At 39.7% G+C, this 26,949-nt stretch overlaps 2 non-coding genes across 2 annotated transcripts; both read right to left on the bottom strand.

The window, feature by feature from the left end:
• Positions 1–4,080: 4,080 nt before the first annotated feature.
• LOC116627670 lies at positions 4,081–4,185 on the bottom strand. The gene has a single exon (XR_004298523.1). It is a non-coding gene; the product is annotated as a U6 spliceosomal RNA (small nuclear RNA).
• Positions 4,186–5,624: 1,439 nt separating this feature from the next.
• LOC116627669 lies at positions 5,625–5,731 on the bottom strand. Its single transcript, XR_004298522.1, has one exon. It is a non-coding gene; the product is annotated as a U6 spliceosomal RNA (small nuclear RNA).
• Between the last annotated feature and the right edge of the window lie 21,218 nt (positions 5,732–26,949).

Below are 26,949 nucleotides of genomic sequence, written 5' to 3'. Positions count from 1 at the left end.
GGTTTTTGGTGCTATTGTAAATGGAATCGTTTCTCTAATTTCTCTTTCTACAGTTGCATTGTTAGTGTATAAGAAAGCAACTGATTTCTGGGCATTGATTTTGTATCCTGCCTCCATCCTTCTAATTGAATATTTCCTAGGTTTCATCTTCCCTTTAAATAACTCCCTTAGGGCACTCCGATGATTAGTTAAATTTCAGATATTCTTTGTGCACGTGTCTTGTAGAATTGTGGACTCTCCCAAGCTGGAAGAGATCTCCAAGTCATCCGTCCAAATATCTCTCATGTCTTTGTGGTCAAATTGATCATTCATGTCAAGTAAAGATGGGTTTTCTTGCATTTTCATTGATGCCCGAGGATGCAAGAGAACCCAAAACTGGTGAATTGTCTCTCTAGACTCTTCCATAACCCAGTTTCCCTTTAGTAAAAAACATCTCTGGCCTTATGACTTTCAACCACTCCAGCCCGCACTGCCCCCAGGCCCATTTTGATTGATAGTATCACATCCGCCTCTTACCTTACCCTTTGTCCCCTCTTCTATTAGTCCGCCTCCTTTAGAGCATGTCTGAAATCCACCCTCTCTTGCAACTTTCTTCTCTTCCTTCTGTAACAACTACCTTCTAAACTCAAGCCTTTCCTCAGCCCATCTGCTTGAGTTCCCTGCATCATCTCTCTTAGAGTTGGTTTGATCTTGGTAGTCACTTTCTCAGAAATTTGCAGTAGTGCCCAGCTATCTTACAAATTAAATAAAAATGTTAATGTCTTCAGGTAGAGAACCCAGCCTGTCTGTCCACATTGATTTTCCCATTTGAGTCTTAGGCTCTTCAACATTCCACTACTTAATTTTTGGAGAATTCTTTTGACAGTTATGTAGCTCTTCTTTGAAATGATAATTGTTATTTCTCTGTAGTTCTTTTAGTTTTAAGGGCTGATGACAACAACAGCAGCAGCAGCAGTAAAAAACTAGCTGGCTCAGTGCCTTGCCCATAGTAGATAACTATCTGGGACCTGAACAACTGAGCAAATAAATGGGAGCACAGGAAATCACTGTAGACACCCTGATTTGCCCAGAAACCAGAAGTGTAGGACTCAGATTCTTGAAAAGAGAATTCTTGCTTCCTTGGTAGCTTCCTATAGTGGTCAAGAAGAATGAGCCTTACTAAATATGGACTAAGAATGGCCTAAAATATTCCAAAATAATCTGTAATACTTTCAGGTTCTTGACTCAAATTCTGTATTTCTGTGACTTTATGTATGTTAATCTTCCTGTTTAGGAAGTTCTGCTATGAACAGTTCCAGTATCATTTTCTTTGGTTTGTTTTACCAGTTGGCTCTTAATATTTTATTTTATTTATTTTATTTATTTTTGTTTTTTTATTTTTATTTTTTGTGATGGTAAAGGATGATTTTTATTATTTTTATTTTTTTTAAGATTTTATTTATTTATTTGAGAGAGAGAGAGAATGAGAGAGAGAGAGCACAAGAGGGGGGAGGGTCAGAGGGAGAAGCAGACTTCCTGCTAAGCAGGGAGCCTGATGTGGGACTCGATCCTAGGACTCCAGGATCATGACCTAAGCCGAAGGCAGTCGCTTAACCAACTGAGCCACTCAGGTGCCCTATTTTTATTTTTATTTACAGTTAACATTTTTTTATTATGTTCAGTTAGCCAACATCATTAGTTTTTGATGTAGTGTTCAACGATTCATTAGTTATGTATAACACCCAGTGCTCAGCACCACACGTGCCCTCCTTAATGCCCATCACCCGGGTACCCCATCCCCCACCCCCCTCCCTTCTGTAACCCTCAGTTTGTTTCCCAGAGTCCAGAGACTCTCATGGTTTGTCTTCCGCTCTGATTTCTTCCCATTCAGTTTTCCCTCCATTCCCCTGTGGTCCTCCACGCTATTCCTTATGTTCCACATATGAGTGAAACCGTATGATAATTGTCTTGGCTCTTAATATTTTAAACTGAACTGAAGGGTGAGAAAACTTACCAATTAAATGATTCACTAAGACCTCTTTCTTTTTTTTTTTTTTAAAGATTTTTTTTTTATTTGTTTATTTGACAGAGAGAGACACAGCGAGAGAGGGAACACAAGCAGGGGGAGTGGGAGAGGGAGAAGCAGGCTTCCTGCAGAGCAGGGAGCCCGATGCGGGGCTCGATCCCAGGACCCTGGGATCATGACCTGAGCCAAAGGCAGACGCTTAACCGACTGAGCCACCCAGGCGCCCTCACTAAGACCTCTTTCAATGGTTCCCTTAAAATATACCTTTATGTAAAGAGAGGGCTCCACGTAGGAAGTCATCTCTCCTGCATTGTTTCCTACATATTTTTCTATATCCTCGGTCATTCTTTTCCTGAGCCCTAGGGTCTCTGGAGAAAAGAGCAAGCTCTTGTCATAGTCCTCACCCGACTGAATGTGATTTATTCCTCACAGTTTTACAGGCTACGTTCAGACAACCATGGGTTGTTGAGAGGAACTAACCCTGTTCCCCCACAGAGAGGAAAGACTGGCAACACATGGCTTTCATACAGTGCCAGCGAGTGCTGGTGCCATCAGGGGTCCCAGAGAGAGGATCAGAAAAGCACTCATGGAGAAAGTGCTTTGGGGAATGTGCCTTTGAGGGATAGATGTGTCTTCAATCAGTAAAGACATGGGGAAGGGCATTCCAGGCCGGGAGACTGTCACTGAGCAAGGGCAATGGGAGGCAATGAAGAGTGTGTGTTTGGGTAATGGCAAGTACTTCCTGGCATTCAGAAGATGTGAGCAGTGGTGTGGCTCATGATCCCTTCAGTGCATGCTTCTTGTGCTTCTACTCTGTGCCAGGTGCTATGGACAGGGAGGAATGAGACCAGATTCTGGCTTTGTGCTCATACTCCAGTGGAGGCAGGGGACCAGCAAGGGCTGGAATAGTGATCAGGCACCCTAGAAAGTGGCAAGTGCCCTGAGACAGTGGTAGACAGTGAACTCCTTGGAGCTCATGGAGGAGGAATATGAGGAAAGCATGCACAAGAGAGCCTTCTACACAATTCTGGAAAAACTTGAGAAAAATGGTATTTTTTTGGATCCAAACTCATATACCCAGATCCTTCAAGCCTCATAAAGGCTGTGGGGTATGTTTGCCAAACATCAGAAATGGATTTCTATTTTGGGACCATGCTCTTAGGTTGTGCAAAATTGGTACCACTCAGATGGTACAAGGATCATGTGTCCCTCAGAGAAGGTGGGAATACTGCTGCCCAACATGAAGCAAGTCCATAGCACCTGTTAGAAGAAATTCATGAACATCAGCACTCCTGTATCTAGGATTACACGTAAAAGTTTTTCTTAATTGTACATAAAGGAGAGTTTGTATAGAGGCAAATCTTAATGTCAGCTTTAGGGGTCATATCAAGGTCACTGGACAAGATAGCATTGGAAAGCTCAGTCCCTTTGGTGAAGCAGGATTGAAGGGGGCTGGAATTAGGAGGAGACTAAGGAAATTTGTCTTCATGCAGAAGCTAGAAGCAGTTTAAGAACCTTCTTGAGTGAGAAGCAATCCTACTTTCTCCACCCCAAAGCATTGCTATGAGAATCATAGCACCGTATGGAATAGTCAGTTCTAACCTGGAAAATCTGGGTAGTTGAAAAGGGTTCTCATCTTCATTTTAAATGTGCTGCTACATGATAATTGACTTCCCTTGTGTTGCTAGAAGGGCTATTTTTGATCTAGAAACATTTCTTTCTTTGAAGGTCATCTGGATAGACTATCTACTGTCCACAGACAAAACATTCTTTAGTTTCTTCATCTCTTGTTCTTGGGTAAGAAAACAGTTTTTATCTTTCAGACTTTTCTCATATACCTATCTTTTGTATTTTACTGAGCACTTACAATCCAATGGAAGTAAGAGTCGTCTGTGCTTCGAAACTGATCAAAACAAGTCATAAGTGATTGGGGAAAATCTAAGTAATGAGTTGCATTTTAAATAATAATAACACCTGACTTAATCAATAATTCATACTATCAAGACATGCTCAGTCAGGCTTAAAGCACAGGTCAAGATGTAACATCAAGTAATCACAGACAATTCTTTTTTTGTTTTCATATGGAATGCTTCACAGATTTGCATGTCATCCTTGTGCAGAGGCCATGCTAATCTCTGTAATCGTTCCAGTTTTAGCATATGTGTTGCTGAAGCAAGCACCACAATCGATTCTTAACACCAGTGAACTGAATGCATGTGAAATTGTATAGCACAAATAAAAATATCTGTTTATATATGTCCTTGATTTTCACCAGCTGCAGATTTAAATTAAAATAATATTTTATCTCAAGAGATTATGGGGCACCTGGGTGGCTCAGTCAGTTAAGTGGCTGCCTTCGGCTCAGGACGTGATCCCAGGGTCCTGGGATCGAGCCCCACATCAGGCTCCCTGCTCAACGGGAAGCCTGCTTCTCCCTCTCCCACTCCCCCTGCTTGTGTTCCCTCTCTTGCTGTGTCTCTCTCTGTCAAATAAATAAATAAAACATTAAAAAAAAATGTAACATTCTACCCATTTCCTGAGAGAATTATAAAGTGAAGAAAAGAAATGAAAAGATGTTTTTGGTTTTGATAAATTGTGGATTTTGGATTGAGGTGTGTGTGTGTGTGTGTGTGTGTGTGTATGCAAACTCAGTTGGAGAACAAATGCAAACAGAACTGAACTTGAATGTTGATTTTTTGCATCTAATTTTATATTTATATAGGCATGCATATATGATCATATTCTCTTATGAATGAAAACTCAATCTACATATTTCCCTTGAACTGTGATGTATAAAATAAAATGTAACATATATTTATTGCAAGAAATGTAATTTGATGTTTAGGTTCTCTGGGAACTTTGATATTTCTATACTGAAAAAATGAACAGATATGGAAAGTCTGTTTATAAATCTTAAGATGTAACCATTATACTCATTCTCACCCATTTCTTGCAAAAGGGACATTTTCCCAGGAATGCAGCTGGTCATTTCCATAAATATATTTTCAAAGATTGCATTGAACTTACATGTCTCTCATGCCAAATTGCTCATTTTATAAAAATATCTCAATAGAAACACAAATTGTCCTTGTTCAGCCTTGAAATTCCATACTGGGAATATTTTCTTAATATAGAAATTCCACTGTGGTGGTTACACCTGGTGAACAGGTTTTACTTTGTTTCTGGCTTCAAAGTTATGTAGATGCTAAGTATTAAGGGCTTATTAATTTGGCTCATATTAAAGTGGCTCATACTATGCATGAAGGAGACCATTTTCTTACATAGGTAATTCTGAGTGAGACACCTTTGTAATGCATGATCATTGCAATTATTGTTTTTCATGTTAGAAGAAAGTCTTTTCTGTTTTCCTTTTTTAAAATTTCAGCTTTACTGAAATATATTTAACATATAAAAATTATGGAATGCTGGGACGCCTGGGTGGCTCAGTTGGTTGGGCGACTGCCTTCGGCTCAGGTCATGATCCTGGAGTTCCGGGATCGAGTCCCGCATCGGGCTCCCTGCTCGGCGGGGAGTCTGCTTCTCCCTCTGACCCTCCCCCCTCTCATGCTCTCTCTCTATCTCATTCTCTCTCAAATAGATAAATAAAATCTTTAAAAAAAAAATTATGGAATGCTTCATGAAGTTGGGTGTCATCCATGCACAGGGGCCATACCAGTCTTCTCTGTATAGTTCCAATTTTACTGTATGTGCTGCCCAAGCGAGCACTGCTTTCAGTTGTTCTTTAAGAGAAAGGTTAGGGGCGCCTGGGTGGCTCAGTCATTAAGCGTCTGCCTTCAGGTCCGGTCATGGTCCCAGGGTCCTGGGATCCAGCCCCAAATCGGGCTCCCTGTTTGGCGGGAAGCCTGCTTCTCCCTCCCCCGATCCTCCTGCTTGTGTTCCCTCTCTCGCTGTATCTCTCTCTGTCAAATAAATAAATAAAATCTTTTTTTAAAAAAAAAGAAAGGTTAGATGTGAGCCCTTTATCCCTAGAGTTGTGTCTCAGGTGTTTGAGCAGGCTTTGTTGGGGACTGTTTGGGGGAGCATCTCGGACCGAAACCAATGAACCAGTTAAAAATGCCCTCTGTACTTACCACATTCATTTTCCCCTGGACCCTTTGTAACCTTTCGGGGGATCCTAGACTGGTGTTTACATTCTATAGCTCATGAAATATATATTGTTAGGTTTCCAAAACTTCCTTTCTGTCATTCGTAAGCTAAAATGCTTCTTGTCATTGAAGGTGCTTGAGGATGGAAAGTAAAGCAAACCAAGGACTCAGTGAAGTCATCTTGGAGATTCCCAGGGCTCCTAAAACCTATGAAAAGCCCTGAGATGTCCTGTAGTAAAAAATCTGCTTCACTATATTTAACTCAACATTTTCCAAATGTACCCAGCCAAGGAACACTTCGTTTTTACATTTGCTTCACACCTATTAACATTCTTTGGTACTGTGTTCTGTGGAAGCAATGACCTTTAGGAAGGTCTGGGTTACTTGTATTAGACCATTTAATGCACGTAAGCAATGGCATCTGAGGCTGATATTCTCAAACTCCCCAGGAGTAAGATTTACCAGCCATCTCTGAGCAAGAAGATTAGCAGCTCTTAATCACAACTTCAAGCTTGCTAGGATAACTGGCCATGAACGTCTGCATGGATTTAGGGCCCGGCAGGTTTGAAGGTAGCAAAAACTTCTGTGGTATCTCCAGTAGGTTCAGAAACTGGCCTTCTAGGCTGAGCACTTTGTCAGCCGCGGAGACAACGGAAAACAATGACCAACCCCCAACAGGAAGAATGAGACTCGTTGGCACAGTCCCCTCTGCTCTTAAATGCTATTGCACAGGAATGACATTCGCCAGAGGTCTCTCCCCCTCTCCCTCTGTACTGAATGTCTTTGAGAGGATGGACTTTGGTAACGGTGACCACATCCTTGGAGGGGAAGCGTGGGGACCAGCATCACAACTGTGATGACAAAGTCTCCTCCCCTTCCAAGAACGCTCAGAGAAAGTGTTGCTTCAGAAAGGAGTTAAAGAAAAGAGTTTCAGAATACATTATTTGATTCTTTTTCTTTTTGAAGAATCATCTGTTGAGCCATTAGGGTCACAGACCAAATCCAATTCCATGTTTCTGAGAACCCATCTTTTTCCACTGTAGGAAATTGAGTTTGCATATGGTTTGACAAATTAACTTTTCTTTAAAGAACAGTAAAAAGTAATTACTCATTCTGCAAAATTTTGAAATCCTTGGCATCAAGTTTCAGTGGGTTTTCTTTTCAGTGAATATGATTGGAATTCTATTTAATATATAATTTTAAAAAGTCAGTTTCTGTTTATATAGCATATAAAGTAGATCTTATGTGGACAGTTTAATAGCAAATGTTTGTTTTATGAGCCAATAAAGACTCATAATTAAAAATCTTGAAAGTTCAACATAAGCCCAAGCTTTCTACTAGCTAGGGAACCTGAGCTTCCCTGTGGCAGAGTTCAGGGAGTTACATTTAAGAAAAAGTGTGATTACTTTAACCCAGATGCTGCCCTGCTACCTGTAACATCAGGACCCAGCTTCTGTGCCTCTGTTCCTGTGTTCCCTTTCTCATTTTTTTTTTTTTGTTCCTGTGTTCCCTCCATGCCCCTCATCTCTGTTCCTTCTTTTCAGCTTCCAGAACACTCTATGTGAATTTAAATTTTGCCAGTTTCAACCTTGTATTCTAGTTATCTGTTTACAAATCTGATCTCTCAAAGGCAATCCATATCACCTTCATCTCTTTATCCCCCAGAGTCTGCCCTAGAGTCTTCACTTAGAAAATGTCAATCAAATGTCTAATAAATAAATGGGATTTAACATATATACAACACTTCAGGAAAGATGTGTTGTCTGATAAAGGGAAGCATTCCTTTACTTCCACAATTGAATGTCTCCTTTTTACTAAGAGCTCTCTGGGAAAGAAAACCAGGGTATTGGGACATAGAAGCTTCTCATTGTTGCTCTTCCCTTTTGCATCTCCCCTGTACTCCTTTCCTTACAGATGGACTGCCAATTACAGCTTTTGAGTTTCTCATTCTTCATTTTTGGTAAATTCTTGGGTTGATTCTTTTACAGATAAAACAATATTGGAATATGGGGACTAAGTGATGAAAAAGGGGAGAGGAGAAGAGTAGGCTAGAGGAGGAAAGTGTCCATTGACTAAGCCTGGAAAGAGAGGCATTGCACAGCCAGCCCTGTTTGCTCAGTTTTGCGCAGTATCAGTGAATAGCTGAAATAGGACAGAGTTATAATGTGTGAAGGATAGGCAAGGAAAATTGTCTGTGTAAATAGCTGACTAGGAAACTTCAGGGACAATAGTCTCAACAATGCATTCTTGAGTCTTGAGTGAGTATAAGAGTGTTAGCCTTGGTTTGATGCCATCATCCGCTTGAATAATCACAGCAGCAAACACACAAGGGGACTTTGGTAGAGCTCTTGGGTGGGAGAGAGGTGTGACGGGGGCTTGGAACCCATCATCTCCAACCACTGGAGGGAGCCAAGGTGGGAAGGAGTGGATGGAATGCACTTCAAGATTCTTGCCCTTTACAAAGCACGAGTGCTCCTGCACTTCAGCCTTGATGCTGTAAAGAGTCTTGAAGTACACCAGACTGTCACTCTTTGCTATAGACCAGAGGTTCTCAAATACTCAAATCTTGTGTCTCACAAATCACTGTCAAGGGACTGGGCACTCACCAGGATAGAAACCAAACTCCCCTATGTTTTTCAGCAAAGGACATTGATGTGTTTAGGCAGTTTGTCAGCATATTTATGATTTTTGGTGAGTTTCAAGGACATGATCAATTGCAGAAAGGTTATTGGACATAAATGTGATTGTCGATAGGCTGGGGAACCAAAATTGGGAGAAACATGAGATGTTTGTGCTTACTTCTAGTCGGCTGCAAGGTCACGGGTGGAGAACGGAGGCGGGGGAGGGTGGGAGGAGGGTAGGTGGGAGATGACACATGATGTTTGCAGATGGGTAAGAGTGTTGAAAGAGGGCCAATGTCAAGTCATGGAGAGGCGGTCCACTAGTGAGTGAATGCTCAGGGTGGCCTTGGGAAGGTTAGCTAAGCTCTCTGGACTCCACTTTCCTCAAAATGGAGATGGTAATAATAGAACCTTGGATTTAGTAAGTGTTTAATAAAGGTCACTTAATGTTATTACCATGTTAAACTTTTTAAAAAAATCTTCTATCTTCCTACTACTATAAAGCTAAATTCAGTAAATGTGGTTGAGTCTGGGCCCTATCCCAAGGGGGCTTTATTGCTTAAATGTAGAAATAACATTGTAATGAGGTTGTTTTCATCTTCACAGAACTCTTAGAGCAAGGGACCTTAAGACAGATTCTGAGCAAACTCCACCCCAGTTTCTTTGTGATTTCAGAGAAGAAATAGAAACATACCCTTGGTGATTAAATTGAAAAGTTTGCAATATTTTTCAGTTCTGCGTGGGTTTTTTTGGAATTAGCAATCTGTTTTAACTTAATGAAATCCTTTTTATTTATTTATTTTACTTATTTATTTTTTAAAAGATTTTATTTATGAGAGCGAGAGTGAGACCGAGAGAGAGAGAGAGAGAGAGCGTACGCACAAGCAGGGAGGGGCAGAGGGAGAGGGAGAAGCAGGCTCCCCGCTGAGCACGGAGCCCAACATGGGGCTCCATCCCAGGACCCTGGGACCATGACCTGAGCCGAAGGCAGACGCTTAACCAACTGAGCCACCTAGCGCCCCAATGAAATCCTCAATTAAAAATTGAGGGATTATAACTATCAGTTTAAATGCCTCTTCCTCTATTGACTGTCACCTTCACGAGGGCAGAGACTATGTCATCCTCATCCCTGGATTCCCATGCTCAGCATTGCGAAGCGTGGCACAGGGTAGGCACTGCGTGAATGCCAGTAAGTGCAGTGCTTTAGCTTTTCGAGTTAGGGTGCTTTCATCTGTCCTAGTTCCGAAAGAGTTCAGACTAAGTCTAGGGAAAATCAAAAGCAGATCTAAAAAAGATAGGATAAAAACCTACTGGTGCTTCCTTATTAGTTCTCGCTAGATTTTTTTAAATGTCAATTAGGAGAATATTATACATTTCATGGATTAATAAAAAATTGAGGTTGGTGTAGAGTGGCCTAGCTAGAAATGTAGGGATTTTGAGCAATAGCTTTAAAAGTATAAACTTTCAGCTATAAGATGACTATGTTTGGAGATCTAATGTACAGTAATGTGACTGCAGTTAAGAGTACTGTGCTTTTTTTTTTTTAAGATTTTATTGATTTATTTGACAGAGAGAGGCACAGCGAGAGAGGGAACACAAGCAGGGGGAGTGGGAGACGGAGAAGCAGGCTCCCCGCCGAGCAGAGAGCCCGATGTGGGGCTCGATCCCAGGACCCCGGGATCATGACCTGAGCCGAAGGCAGACGCTTAACCGACCGAGCCACCCAGGCACCCCAAGAGTACTGCACTTTATACCTGAAATTTGCTGAGAGTAGTTGTTAAGTGTTCTCACCACAAAAAAAAGATGATTAGGTGATGGATGTGTTAATTAACTTGATTGTGGTAATCATTTCACAGTGTATATGTCTATCAAATCATCACATTGTACACTTTAAATATGTACAGTGTTATGTGTCAATTATACCTCAATAAAGCCGGAAAAAATAGAATTCTCCTCCAAACCCCACAGTCACTCTCATTGCTAAGGAAAGACTAGCCCTAGGAATAGAGATTGAAGGAATCAGTCAGGGAAAGATAGCACCAGACGAGACATCTGGAAGAAAACCGGTACTGTCCCTGTGAATCTTCCATAGTTAAAACTCCTTTTCTGCATCTCAGGGGTGAAGGCTTCTATAGGGATTGATTTCTGTGTTTAGTACTAGGACATGCTTTGGGAATAATGGAAACCATTAAGTTCTACAGGCTGACTGAATTCTATTTAAAATCCTACAAGTCTTGTTCGTCACCTGGATATCTGTAGGGTTCATTTGCGAGATTTTGTAGTCTAGCTATTTTTTTTTAAAGATTTTATATATTTGACAGAGAGAGACACAGCGAGAGAGGGAACACAAGCAGGGGGAGTAGGAGCAGGGGGAGTAGGAGAGGGAGAAGCAGGCTTCCCGCCCAGCAGACAGCCTGATGCGGGGCTTGATCCCAGGACCCTGGGATCATGACCTGAGCCGAAGGCAGACGCTTAACGACTGAGCCACCCAGGCGCCCCTGTAGTCTAGCTATTGTGGCAGCAGAGATAATGTGCACATCAGAGCAGCAGAGACCTTGGATCAATTCTGCGTTTCTAGGAAGTGAAGTCCTTCAGAGAGGACTTGTTCTTTTAGCAGAAATCAAACTAATGTTGAACTTCCTTTTGCCTTTTGTGAGTGGACAGTTAAAGAGAGTGCGAAACATTACTTCAGCCATTAGGTATGAGAAACTTGGAATCCATTTATCTTGCTGAATGCTTCCATAGGCCATTACAATCCTCCAACGCTTTGAAACAGCTTAAGCCACGATAGGGTTGGTGAACCTCACACAAAATTCACTTTGGACATTGACTAGGCTGAATTTCTCTGGAAACATTTCTTCTCTAAAATCCTAGGACTCGTAAGGACCACATCCCTTTGATTTTTGGCATTCTGAGTTCCCATTTCCTTTTTCTATCATCTGGGTGTATAGGACCATATTCTGTCACTGTGAACTTGGCAAAGAGAAAGGAGAACTATGAAGGTGAAGTAGTCGGCACCAGCTCTTTCACAAGAGGTAGCATGAATTCTCTATATCCTCTTTTGTGCTTATGCACATTTAATTGGATTAAACAAATATCCAGTAATTTGTACATAAGGAGAACAGTTCTAAATATGCTAGGATATAGAAAGCAGAGTAAGACTCCTCTGCCCTGAGGAAGCTTACATTCTAATGCACACAGAACACAGTTTATATAGGGATCTTCAAAGAAAAGACTTGAGGGGAAATCCAGGAAGACTTCCTGGAAATAGTGATGGAAGGCAGTGTAGTATAGTTTTTAACTCCCAACACCAGACTCCTGGGACTCAAATCTCAGATGGACCACGTACTAGCTGGGTGATCTTTTTTTTTTAATTTAATTTTATTATATTATGTTAATCACCATACATTACATCATTAGTTTTTGATGTAGTGTTCCATGATTCATTGTTTGTGTATAGCACCCAGTGCTCCATTCAGTACATGCCCTCCTTAATACCCAACACTGGGCCAACCAATCCCCCCTCCCCCCTCCCCTCTAAAACACCGTCTGTTTCTCAGAGTCCATAGTCTCTCATGGTTCGTCTCCCCCTCTGATTCCCCCCCCTTCAATTTTCCCTTCCTACTATCTTCTCTCTCTTTTTTTTTTTTTTTTAACATATAATGTATTATTTGTTTCAGAGGTACAGGTCTGTGATTCATCAGTCTTACACAATTCACAGCACTCACCATAGCACATACCCTCCCCAATGTCTACCACCCAGCCACCCCATCCCTCCCAACCCCCCCACTCCAGCAACCCTCAGTTTGTTTCCTGAGATTAAGAATTCCTCATATCAGTGAGGTCATATGATACATGTCTTTCTCTGTTTGACTTATTTCGCTCAGCATAATACCCTCCAGTTCCATCCACGTCGTTGCAAATGGCAAGATCTCATTCCTTTTGATGGCTGCATAATATTCCATTGTATATATATGTACCACATCTTCTTTATCCATTCATCTGTTGATGGACATCTTGGCTCTTTCCATAGTTTGGCTATTGTGGACATCACTGCTATAAACATTGGGGTGCACATACCCCTTTGGCTCACTACATTTGTATCTTTGGGTTAAATACCCAGTAGTGCAATTGCTGGGTTGTATGGTCTAGCTGGGTGATCTTGGGCCACCCTTCTGTGCCTCAGTTTCCTGAGAAACTGAGATGACAACATCAGAGCCTACCTCACAGAGGTGATGTGAGCATCCAGTAAGTTACTTGTAGGAGAGATCAGGGCCTCTTTGTAAGTCTGGGACAGTGGGAGACCCAGGCAAGGACTTCAGGAATAGATACAAGATTAGGTTGGTGTATTGGATTGTGTTGGCTGCTACACGATAGACTGAAGCAGGGTAAGAGTGGAGACCAATGAGGACAGGGTGGTTGTAGGAATTGAGGTGAAGGGCCTGAGCCTGAGGTCTGGCATGGAAGACAGGCAAAAGCAGGCAAGCATGAGCCACAGTGCAGAGGTGGGCTCCATAGTTGGGCCATGGATGCTGGTCAGATTGGCCCAAATGATGGCAGAGAAGGAAGAGAAGTATGGAAAGTAACTTGGCAACTTTTTGTAGGAATAGAGTTTTGATGCTCACACTTGAGGAGTTTTGACATAACTCGGTAAAGATGAAGAATTTGGACTTTCTATTCCTTTTAGAGGATTATTGTACAATACGGTGGACATTTAATTCTGGAGAACTTCTGTTGTTGCAGCCAAGGGAAGTAAATGTTGAGTTCTGTTGATAAATAAGGAAAGGAAAGGAACAAACATTAAATGCCTCCCTGTGCTGATCAGCTGAATTCCTGCATAGCCATAGTCCCATTCTGGATGGGACGGGCTTGTGGAAGGGACACTCAGTTTGACCACGGACGAGGAAGCACATTACTCAGGGGCTTCATGTACAACCCAGGCAAATGTGGGAGATAGGATGTAGAAGATTGCATCTAAGTGGGTAGCTAGAAAGCTCAAAAGTTTCCCATTAGTTCCTATGCTGTCATCCATATCAGGTGGGCTTCCAAAATAATTGAGAGAGCTGTCAGAGTAATCATCTCAGATTTAATAATAGAGATAGTGGGTAATGGAGCAAGACAGGGCAAGCTCATTTCCCCTGAGGTCTGAAAAGCAGCACAGAAGAGATGATAAAGCCGATGTTTACAGACTGATTCGAATCCCAGTTCTCTCAGGTACTAGCTACATAACCTCAGACAAGTTACTTCAGCTCTAATTGAAAAAAAAAATTTCCAGTTTTATTGGCTCATATGGAATTTAAGAAAGAAACAAAGAAAAATAAATAAAACATAACATAATAAAGAAAAATATACAAAAAGCCAAACTCTTAAATATAGAGAACAAACTGGTGGTTGCCAGAAGGGATTGGGGGGGATGGGTGAAATAGATAAAGGGGATCAAGAGTACATTTATCTTGATGAGCACTGAGAAATGTATAGAACTGTTGAATCACTATATTGAGCACCTGATGTTAATGTAATACTGTATGTTAATTATACCCCAATAAAAAGCAATAGAGAGAAGTTGGTCATTAGTTAAAAGAAAGTTTTACTGAGATATAATTGACACATGACATTGTATAAGTTTAAGGTGTACAACATCATGATTTATGTATATATTGCAAAGTGATTACCACAATAAGTTAACTTGCATCATATTACATGGCCACAAATTTTTTCTTTGTAATGACAACTTTTAATATCTACTCTCATGGCAAATTTTAAATATACAATACAGTTTTGTTAACTATAGTCACCATGCTGTACATTGCACCTCCAGAGCTTATTTATTTTATAACTGGAAATTTGTACCTTTTGACCACCTTCACCCATCTTCTTCACCCCCATCCGCCACCCAGAGCAACCACCAATCTGCTGTTTCTATGAAGTGTTTTTTTTTTTTTTCAAGATTCACATATGAGATCATACAGTGTCTTTCTCCGTTGTCTTTCATTTAGCATAATGCCCTCAAGTTCCATCTATGTTGTTGCAAATGGCAGGATTTCCCTCCTTTTTATGACCGGGTAGTAGTATTCCATGTGAGAAATGGGAGTAATAGCACCTGTCACACGGGGCTGTTGTGAGGTTTAAATGGCCGGTTTTGAAATACACAGAACCTAGCACATATGTAGTAAGTTCCATAATTGTTAGCGATTATGGCTCTATCTGTGCTCTCCAGGCTGAGCTCCTTGGGTCTTCTAACCCCATGCTTCCCAAAGGTTAGTGCGCGTAGGCTGACCAGAGGTCTTGTAGCACGAGGATTCTGATTCAGCAGATCTGGAACAGCCTGAGGATTTGCTTTCAGGCAAGACCAACCCTGCTGGGCTGGGAGCCACATTTTCTTTCTTTCTTTCTTTTTTTAAAGATTTTATTCACTTATTTGACAGAGAGAGAGAGAGAGAGAGGAAGAGTACAAGCAAGGGGAGTAGCAGAGGGGGAGAGAGAAGCACGCTCTCTGCTGAGCAGGGAGTCCGATGCGGGGCTCGATCCCAGGACCCCGCTTAACGACTGAGCCACCCAGGTGCCCCTGGGGGCCACACTTTAAATAGCAGAAGTCTAATTGGCATCCCTTCTTTCAGCCTCAACTTCTTTGTAATCATCTAACCCACCCCCAGGGTGATCTTTATAAAATATCAATATCCATTATATCTTTACAAAATATCAGTTCGAGTCATAGCACCTCCAAGTGCTCCCATGTGACACTAGGGTAGATCAAATTCACACTTTGCCTCCGTCTGAGATTCAAAGCCCTTTGCTTCTGGCTCCAATCTACCTTCCTAAGCATTCTTGATTTCAATCACACTGTGTTGCATGCTGAGCAGGCCTGGCACTTTATTTTTGGTTTTGTCTTGCCTTTTTTATTGTGGTAGTAAAATACACATAACATAAAATTTACCATTTTAACTATGTGTTAAGCATGCGACTGAGGGGCATTTAGTGCCTTCCACTGCTGTGCAGCCATAGCCGCTCCCCGTCCCCACAACTTTCTCATCATCCCAAACTGAAACTCCGCACCGTTAAACAATATTGCTCTGTTTCTCCGCCCCCCCCAGCCCCTGGAAACCACCGTCTTACTTTCTGTTTCTTAGCATGTTTTGCTATCCGTTATTTCAGTGAATCTTCACAACAGCCCAGTAAGGGGGTGCTATTATTATTCCCATTTTCTAGGTGAGGAAACTGGGGCCCAGAAAGGTCAGGTGACTTGCCCGGGTTCACATGCTAGGCAGCTGCCAGGATGTAGTGAGCACAGGGACTGAATGAACTGCTGAAATTTCAGAACTGGCAGGACCGTGGAAATGTTTTATAGACGATCCAGAGATTTAGTTGGAATACGACTAAGATCAGGAATTTAATGAATTGCTGCTTTCTTTCAGGGACATGTTCAGTCTTTACTGCACCATATAGAAACTGGAAATATCCTGCTAGAATGTTGAAGGATGTAAGAAACCTTTTGCTTCTTAGTATTGCCTCAGATGAAGAGAACATGCCATACAGAATTCCCAAAAGTGCGAAACCAGTAAGAGATGTACTTGTAGATCCGACTTTGTTTCTCTATCGATCTGGGTTTGCCTGCCTGCCTTCCTTCCTTCCTTCTTTCCTTCTTCCTTCCTTCCTTCTTTCCTTCCTTCCTTCCTTCCTTCCTTCCTTCCTTCCTTCCTTCCTCCCTCCCTCCCTTCCTCCCTCCCTCTCTTTCTCTTTTTCTCTTTCTTCCTTCCTTCCTTCCCTCCCTTCCCTTTCTTTTCTTTTCTTTCTTTCCTTTCTTTCTTTCTTTCTTCCTTCCTTCCTTCCTTCCTTCCTTCCTTCCTTCCTTCCTTCCTTCCTTCCTTTCTTTCTTTTTTTCTTTTCTTTTCTTTTCTTTTCTTTTCTTTTCTTTTCTTTTCTTTTTCTCCTGTTTGTCTTTTAGGAACAGAACAGAATTAGCAGGATGAGAGATGTTCAGCAACCTTTGGCTGTTCATCAGCATTTTTCCAGGTAGGACTCATTGTTTCTTTAACTGATTCATCCACCAAACATTTATTCAGCATAGGTTTTCTGCCAGGAACAGTTTGGGATGCGGGGAGTACAACACTGGACACAAATCACCTGACCCTGTCCTCAGAAGGGACCACAGAAGGTGCACAAAATGAACATCAGCTTTGGTCTAGGAAAGAGTGGACATTTTACTTGTGGAGGTATGTGTGCTCTTATGTAGATAGGCTCATTTTCTTCAGTGCCTGTCTTCCCCACCACCTCACCCAGACCAAGGCCCATGCCTGTGCAGTGAGAGCTTGCTGAAAAAACTCAGGTTCGAGAAAAGAAAAGCCATCCTCTGGGGATAATGCAAAGGAATCAGAAAGCCTGATCCTGTTTCTGGATCTCTTTTGGGGCATGACTTTGGCACTCGCCATTTCCTGGTTTATGCAGCATTGTACTGGGCACACATGTTACCTAATCCAGTCTAGGTTAATTTTCATTCTTAATTTTATCCATTGGAAAATCATATTCCCTTAAGATGAGTATCTGATGAAATAGAGTCTTACGAGATGTAATTTTTGAAGACAGTTTTGATTGAAAATAAACTGGAAAATTCCATGATTTGGTTGATATATTTATGCCATACACACTTAACATCATTACTGTCTACATGAGAATTGTAAACATTTCATTCTTTCTCACTGTTTGAATATCTTTAATAAACCATATATGAGTAAGAGATGGTGACTTCATTCAAATTGATGAAGCATGCCATCATGCATTTCCCCCATAAACTTAAAAAAAAAATCCCCCAGAGTCACACTGAGATTTGAAAGACCACTTTCCTTTATGTGAGCAATTGTTTATAAAAAAAAAAAAATGTGTGTACGTTTCTCTCTCTCTCTCTCTCTCTCTGTGCATAAAGGAAGAGTTGGTCCTTGATAATGCACAGCAAATTTTATAACTACAAATATATGGCATGATTATCCTCCACAATGGCATTTTAAATACTTTGAGGTTTTTATTTTTAAATAAACAAATATTGTAACCAGAGTAATAGCCAAAGATGGATTCACTGTTACATTCTGCTTTTCTTCAGACCCAATCTGGTTTTCTTTAGAATTCCATATAAACATTTTAAATGATGTTTACATGAGCCAAACACTTTCTGGCCATTATTGGTCTGTGAAGGCTGCAAGGGTTTCCTTCTCTGTGTCAGTCGGGCCAGGCTGACTGACAGATTGGTTGGGGGTGGGGCGGTGGGCAAACTGATCAGCGGAGCCCAGTTAGGGCAGCCGCTGAGCTAGGACTAAATCTGCTGACTGGCTCATTGAGCCCCCCAGTGACTGCCTGGGAGAGAGGGCAGTTGTTCCTTGGTTACAGAGCACTAACTAGTTAACTTCAGCCTCTTCAGATGTGGCACAGTGAAGATGTGCTCTCTTTCTTGCTATATCTTTCTTTTTATGAAAGATATTTTTCATGACTGCATTTGGTTATCACCAGGAACTACTGGTGACATTTTCAACTGAATTCTCCCCAGTTATGCTAGAATCCGTGATTCGTCTGTTGTTCTTTCCGTGGCACTTTTAGCAGCTCTGCTTTTTGCTCTTTTCAGATTTATTTCAGCCCCTTGACTGCTATACTTTTTCTTGGTGAACCTTCCCTATCCCTGCCTCCAGCTTCTTAGTCAGTCTTTACATTAAGGTACAACTTTCAGGTACCTTTTCTGGCCAATATCCTTAGTGCCTCTTGTCTTCCTTGGTGCTCAGGAAAACTCCAAGCAAAGATCAATCTAATCATCTCCCTCGTCCATTCCTACATGTGGGCTGTTTGTTGCTCTGGAGAAGATCTTGCTTCTGTGCTGCTTAGTACCACTCTAGAGTCATGCTCTTCCACCACACGATCATGACGAGGACATACATTAGGTGGCATAATAGCCCGGCTCTTGTCTCTGGCCCGAGACGCCACTTAAACTCATGCCGTGTTAGATTTATCCAGCCGGTCCACTGCATGGTGACTGATCTCAGGGTTCTCTCATTCTTGTCACAGCGGCATCAAGAAACCTCTGTATCACCAGTTGTTTGCCCTCAATTCCCTCCCTGAGAAGAGTGCATCTTACTCACAGTCCTTTAGATTGTATACTGCTGCTAATATTAATATCTCTAATTAAAGCTACGATGTATTGGGTGGCTACTATGTGCTAGACACAGTGCTAGCCACTTTTATGTCCATTAACTTAATTCTCACAGAAACTTTGGCATGTAGGTATTATAACTCAGACTTTACAGTTCAGGTAATTGAGACTCATAAAGATTAAGGAACTCACAAAGACCACACAACTCTAAAGGGATAGAGTTGGGATTTGAACCCAGGTCCAATTGATTCAAAGCCCAAACTCTTCACTGTTCAACACTGGCTTCCGTGTTGTTTTTGAGAGGTGTTTCTTAATTTCGAATGTTACACACAATAACGAACTTAAGAAATGCAAAAAACCCTGGAAAGCAATAAAATAAAATAAATAAAAATAAAAATATGTTTAATCACATATTGTTCCATCAGCCAGAGACACTTCTGAATGTTTTCTTTCCCTAGTCCTGTTTTCTACACAGGATTTTATTTGTTCGTGTGTGTATCATGTTTAACATGATTAGGCTAATATAACATATACAATTTTATGACCTTCTTTTTCACCTATATGATAACAAGTATTTTTTCATAATGCAGATTCTTCACAAACATGCTTTTCAGTGGCCTCTGCTCTGATTAAAAAACACATGAAAAATCCACTGGGTAATGTCGCAAATGTGGAGACTTTCCATGAAATAAGAAATATAATCTCAGGAGGAAGGCTAAAGGGAGCTCGACTCCTAGTGGTGGGCTAATATTACTCTATTTTAAATTGAAGAATGCAACAAGTGTAGACATTTTATGTGGAGCTTCATTAAAATTCAACTTTATAAATCCTCAAGCAGAACAAGCAAAGGTGGATGAGTCTGAAATTGTGGAGAATTTGTTGGAAAGGTCATCATCAGCCCTGAGATATGTAAGTAAATTCCTTGAATTACAAGACTGTATGTCGTCTTCATTCTGACATTTCTACTCCTCTAGGTTTGTGTCCAAAGAAAGTCATGATCATGCTACTCTCTTGCCCCTCAGCCTTTTTTCTCCCCTCCACAGCTGCACGGTACAATAACTATGAGCCTACCGGAGTCCTGAAATAGTTCTCAGGATGTGTTCACTTTGATTCTAATTCAGGATTAAGCCTTTAGTGTCATTTAGTCCTGATCTGTTTCTACTGGGAGATGATGGCACATGTTTTCTGTGTGTCACACAGGCCCCAGATGTGGCCCCTGCAAAATGTTTCAAGATTAGGAATTTAATGAATTGACATAACTATAGCTTTATAATAAGCCTCAGTGTCTATTAGGACACATCCTTTTACACTGTTGTTGTTCTTCAGGATTATCGTGGATTTTTCTGACTCATTGCTCTCCATAGGAATTTTGTAATTAACTTCTGAAGTTATATAGAAAAGTAAATCTAAACAAATCTACCGGGTTTTGACCAGACCTACATTAATTAGTAGATTAATTGGGGAGATCTGATAGATTTATGGTATCAGGACTTCTTGTCCAGGGATATGACATATCTTTCCATTTATTTAGATCTTCTTTTGTCTGCTTTAATAAAGACATTACTTTCTGTGTAACGTTTTAGCACACTTTTGTTAGATTAACTACTGGGCACTGTATAGTTTCTTTTTTTTAAGTAGGCTAATAGTTTTCAAAAATATTTTCATTATTGAAGTATAGTTGATATACAATGTTATATTCATTTCAGGTGCACAACATAGTGATTTGACATTTATATACATTATGAAATGCTCACCATGATAAGTGTAGTCCCCATCTATCACCATACAAGGCTATTACGGTATTATTGACTACATTCCGTATGCTGTACTTTTCATCTCCCTGACTTCTTTATTTTGTAACTGGAAGTTTGTACCTCTTCATCCCCTTCACCTACTTTGCCCATCCCCCCACCCTCTCCCCTCTGCAACCACCAGTTTCTTTTCTATATGAAAAAACCTATAAATTTATTTAAAAACATGAAAAAGTGATTTGTATAATTACAGAGATATAACTTTTTTTGGAAATATATAAGACCAAAAGTATGTATAGTGCAATTTTAATAAATTACAATCTGATGATTGAAGTTTGTAAAATTAAAACATAATTTTCATAATCATTCAGTTATATTTGTCTAATTTCCTTTGTTTAAACCTTTTTCAAAGGTTTCTTGTTTGACCCACAAATTATTTAGAAGTATGTTATTTAATTTCCAAGTGTTCAGGGGTTTTCCAGATATTTGGAAGTTCATTTATTATTGATTTCTAATTTAATTCTATTTTGATAAGACAACATAATCTGTATGATTTTAATGCTTTAAATTTACTGAAACTGGTTTTATGGTCCAGCATATTTTGAATCTTTAAAACAATTACACATAGAATGTAAAACGTCTGTTCTATAGTTGCTAGGCATCGTGTTCCGTAAACACATAGGCCAAGTTTGTTGGCAGTGTAGTAAGTCTTCAATACCCTTACTTATTTTCTGTTTACTTGCTCCATTGATTACTGGTAGAGAAGTATTGAACTCACCAAATGAAACTGTGGGTTTGTTTGTTTCTTCTTTCAGTTCTTACTCCATTTTGAAGCTTTGTAATTAAGTGTATACCTATTTAGGATTGTTATGTTTTCTTGATTCCTTTATCATTGTGAAACATCCCTCTTTTTCCTTAGTACTATGCTTTACCTGAAGTCTTCTTTGTCTGATATTAATTAGCCATTCAACCTTTTTGTCATTAGGATTACATAGTATATATGTTTCTATTCTTTTACTTGTAACCTAGCTGTGTCTTTATAATTAAGGTATCTTGTAGACACTTGAATAGTTGACCTTTGAACAACACAAGTTTGAACTGCACAGGTCCACTTATATGTGGATTTTTAAATAAATACAAGACAGTACTGTAAATGTATGTTCTCTTCCTTATGATTTTCTTAATAATAACATTTTCTTTTCTCCAGCTTACTTTATTGTAAGAATGCAGTACATAATACATATAACATCCAAAATCTGTGTTAATCGACTGTTTATGTTATCAGTAAGGCTTCCACTCAACAGTAGGCTATTAGTAGTTAAGTTTTAGGGGAGTCAAAAGTTAAATGTGCATTTTCAACTATGTGGGGGGTGTCAGTGCTCTAACCCCTCACATCGTTCAAGGGTGGTTTGGCCTTACTTTTCTTTTTCTTTTTTTTAAGATTTTATTTATTTATTTGAGAGAGAGAGATAGTGAGAGAGAGCATGAAAGGGGAGGAGAGAGAGATAGCGAGAGAGAGCATGAAAGGGGAGGAGAAGGAGAAGCAAGCTTCCCACGAACAGGGAGCCTGATGCGGGCTATATCCCAGAACCCTGGGATCACGACCTGAGCTGAAGGCAGATGCTTAACCGACTGAGCCACCCAGACATCCCTGTTTTTTATTTTTTTGAAAGATTTTATTTGTTTGAGAGAGAGAGTGTGAGCACAGGGGGGTAGGGGCAGAGGGAGAGGGAGAAGCAGGCTCCCCGCTGAGCAGGGAGTCCCATGCGGGGCTTGATCCCAGAACCCTGGGATCACGACCTGGCCTGAAGGCAGACGCTTAACCGACTGAGCCACACAGGTGCCCCTTGGCCTTACTTTTCTATCCAATTTTAGCAGTTCCAGACTTTATATTTGTGTCCGTTGACAGTTAATATAATTATTAGTATGGTTAAATTTAAGTCTACCATCTTACTACATGTTTTCTGTTTGTCCCATTTGATCTTTGTTATCTTTGTCTTCTTTTTCTTCTTTCTTTTGAATTAAATGAGTATTTAATTAGTATGCCATTTTATCTTTTTTGATTTATAATTTATATCACATGTGTGTTTTATTTGTTGCCCTAGGCAGTTTATAGTATACATCTTTAACTTATTACTGTGTGCTGTGAACTCCTATTGTGCCCCTTTATGTATAATGTAAGAACCTGACAACAGTACATTGTTACTGTCCACCCTCCTGTCGTTTGCGTTGTTATCATCATAGGTTTGACTTCTACACATATTATAAACCCTACAGTCCTTTGTTTTTATTTCGATTCTCTTGGACATAAAGATGAAAAAAATTATTTTATATTTATCTATATATATATTATTGCCAGTGCTTTTCATGTCTTTGTGTAAATCTGAGTTTCCATCTGATATCATTTTCCTTTTACCTGAAGTACTTCTACTTCCTTTAATATTTCTGGTAGTGCTAATGTACTGGCCTTGACTTCTTTCAGGTTTTGTTCATCTAAAGGTGTCCTTACCCTCAACTTCTTTGAAGGGTGTATTTTTGTTGGATATAGAATTCTAGCTTGATTCCAAACCCTTCCCCCAGCACTTTAAAGATGTTTCAGTTTCTTTTGGCTTGGGTTGTTTGATAAGAAGTCAGACAGAGGTCATTTTTTTTTTTCTCTTGTATTAAATGTGTTTATTTGTTTGCTTTTAAGATTTTCTTTTTATAATTGGTTTTCGGCAGTTTGTTTATTATATGCCTTAGTGAGTTTTCCATCGTGTTTATTTTCTTGGATTCATTGAGCTTCTTGAATATGAGTTTATATTTTTCATCCAGTATGGAAAAAATGGCCATTATTCAAATTATTTTGCCTCCCCTTTCTGGGAACCCAGTTACATATATTTTAGATTGCCTGATTTTATCCCACGGTGAGGCTCTGTGCATTTTCTCAGTCTTTTTTCTCCACTCTGCTGGATGAAACTCAGATCTGTCTTCCAGCCATGCATAAGCTATGATTGTTTAAAATGTTTTGAATTTACTGGGTTTGTTCTTTCCCTGGTAGTTGTTCCTTGATTGGTCTTGTAGAGTATCACTTTGCACAGGCACAGGTTAAGTATTCAGCCAAAGGTTCAAGGGATGCTGTATTCAGATTTCTGGAGTTTGTTTGTTTTGCCATAGCTTTTTTCTTTCTGGTATTCTGCTCCACAAATTCCAGCCACCTTGGCTTTCGTGAACTCTTATTTCTGTCTCCTAATCTTAGTGAGACCACTGTACTCTGCTTGGGTTTCTGCTTCACAAACCATGGTCTGAAAGTACCTTTAGGTAGAAAGCTGGGATTATTGTAGGGTTCCTCTCATTTTTGCTCTTATCTCAGGGATCACAGGCATGTGCTGCCTGCTGTCCAATGTTTCCAAATAGGTATTTCCTCTAATTTGTCCAGTCTTTTAGTTGTTCATGGCAGGAGGCTATTCCATGGCCATAAGCAGTAGTCCCTATAAATTTCTGTTTTGATTGTATCTTCAAAAAAATATTTTCTAATTGCTGGTATAAAGGAACAAAATTAACTTTTATATATTAATCTGGTATATAGAAATCTTGCTGAAGTATTTTATTATTTTAGTAAATTGCAGAATCTCTTGGATTTTCTATGTAGATAATCATAGTGTTCATGAATGAGGACTTTTATTTTTCCTTTCCAAGAGCTATTGATTTTATTTCTTTTTCTTATCTTAATGCATTGGTTAGTACTTTTAGCACTATGTATTAAATGTTTTAACAGCCAGTCTTATTTTTTTCCTGAATCTAAAAAATTCCTTTAATGCTCTACCTTTGAGTATGATCTTTGTATGCTTTTGGTTGTTTCCCTTTATCAGGTTAAGGAGGCTCCTGTCTCTACCTAGTCTGTTAAAAATATTTTTAAAAAACTATACATGTGTTTTGAATGATATCAAATGCATTTTCTGCATCTACTGAGATGATCACATTCTTTTTTCTTTGTGTCTGATATATTGAATTCTATTTTTTCTAATGTGAAATTATCTTAGTAGTTCTAGAATTAGCCTAAATTTTTAAATACTTTCTTGGTTTGGGTTTGATAATTTTACTTAGGATTTTGCATCTGGATCATAAATAAAATTGGCTTATAAAATTTTCCCTTTTGATGCTTCCTTTATCTGGTTTGGTATAAAGAATATACTAGGATTATAAAATGAGTTGGGTGAGAGACTTCTCTGTTTTCTGGAATAATTTGCATGAAATATGATACACCTATTATTTAAATGTTTGGAAGTATCAGTCTGTGAATGCCTTGGGACTGTTTTGTTTAGATTAGGTTAGGTTGCTTTTCTGTGGATAGATTCTTAATTATTGCATTAATTTCTTTACATTTATATGATTTCTTCCAATTTTCTTTGTATTATTAAAGAGGTTTAATAGGTGAAAATGTATTTTTCTAGGGAATATATCATTTCATCTCTGTTTTCAAATTTATAGTCATAGAGAGCTGATCATACTACTTTTTACCATCTCAAATTCGTATGTATGCACTTTCCATTCCAGAATATGTCTTCTCCTTTATTTCTTGATCTATCTGGTATAGCAATATTTTATTTTATTGTGTTTTTTTAAGAAACAGATATTTTTGACCTGTTCTATTGTATCTTTTTTATCAGTGTTGTTTTCTCATCCTATCATTATTATTTCCTTGCATCTCCTTTATCTGGCTTTACTCTTATTTAATTTTTTAAAGATTTTATTTACTCATTGGACAAAGAGACAGTGAGAGAGGGAACACAAGCAGGGGGAGTGGAAGAGGGAGAAGCAGGCTTCCCGCTGAGCAGGGAGCCCGATGCAGGGCTCCATCCCAGGACCCTGAGATCATGACCCGAGCCGAAGGCAGATGCCCAACAACTGAGCCACCCAGGCGCCCCAGCTTTACTCTTATTTTTACAATTTGTTTTGTTGACTGCTTAGCTCATTTATTTTCATTTTTTTCTCATGAGCATTTAAGGGTCTAAATTCCTTGGTGTTGCTTTAGCTGAATTTTATAGGTTTTAATATGTAGTATTTTACAATCCTTCAGTTCTAAATATTTTCTGATTTCCAGAGTTATCTAGGAAATTTTGTTTTTGTTGTTGCTATTGTTTTAAATATTCAGATCTACAGGGTTTTATGTTATCTTTTTGTTCTTGATTTCTAATTAAATGGCATTAGGACTGGAGCATATGGTTCTTTGGTAGTTGTTGATCTGTTTTATGGCCTAGAATGGCCTATTTGTGTTTCATGCTCTGAAATTCCACTATGATGTTTCAAATGTGGTTTTATTTTAATTTATCCAGATTGGGTCACATTTTCCATTCTGGGAAGATTTTAGCCATTATTTCTTTACTGCCTTTCTCTAATTCTTGCTATTCTCTTCATCTGGAACTCCTAGTAGAACTATATTAGGCTTCCCCATTCTGTTATGCATGTTTCATAATCTCTTGTTTCTTATTTCCCACTTTACTATCTCTCTGTAAAGGCAATATGGTAAATTTCTTCATATTTGTATTCCATTTACTAATTTTCTCATCTGTTTTTTAAATTTATTTTATTTTATTTTTTAAAAGATTTTATTTATTTGAGAGAGAGAGAGAGCAAGCACACAAGCTGGGGGAGCGGCAGGCAGAGGGAGAGGGAGAACCAGACTCCCCGCTGAGCAGGGAGCATGACGCAGGGCTGGATCCCAGGATCCTGGAATTATGACCCGAGCCAAAGGCAGATGCTTAACTGACTGAGCCACCCAGGCACCCCTATTTATTTATTTTAGAGAGAGAGAGAGAGAGAGAGAGGGTGGGGAGGGTCAGAGGGAGAGAGAGAGAATCAGACTCCCTGCTGAACGTGGAGCCTGACCTCGTGACCCCTGAGATCAGGACCTGAGCCAAAAGCAAGAGTCCTACCCTCAACTGACTGAGCCACCAGGTGCCCCTCATCTGGTTTTTCTTTTTTATTTATTTATTTATTTATTTGACAGAGAGAGACACAGCGAGAGAGGGAACACAAGTAGGGGGAGTGGGAGAGGGAGAGGCAGGCTTCCCGCTGAGCAGGGAGCCTGATGCGGGGCTCGATCCCAGAACCCTGGGATCATGACCTGACCCAAAGGCAGACGCTTAACGATTGAGCCACCCAGGTGCCCCTGGTTTTTCTTAATACATGCTTAATCCATCCTTTTGAAATTAATTCCATTGAATATGTTTTTATTTATAGAATTTCACTTTTGTCCTTTTTCATGTCTACCTGGTTTTTCTCATATTTTCAGTTCCATCTATTTTGGTTTTCATATTTCTAAACACAATTATTTTATAATGGCTTTTAGATCTTTTAA

Source organism: Phoca vitulina, unplaced genomic scaffold (genome assembly GCF_004348235.1).
Source record: "Phoca vitulina isolate PV1807 unplaced genomic scaffold, GSC_HSeal_1.0 scaffold99, whole genome shotgun sequence".
In the NCBI taxonomy this organism is placed as follows: Eukaryota; Metazoa; Chordata; class Mammalia; order Carnivora; family Phocidae; genus Phoca; species Phoca vitulina.
The sequence above is the reverse complement of the archived record's forward strand: the minus strand, read 5'-3'. Positions and strand labels throughout refer to the sequence as shown.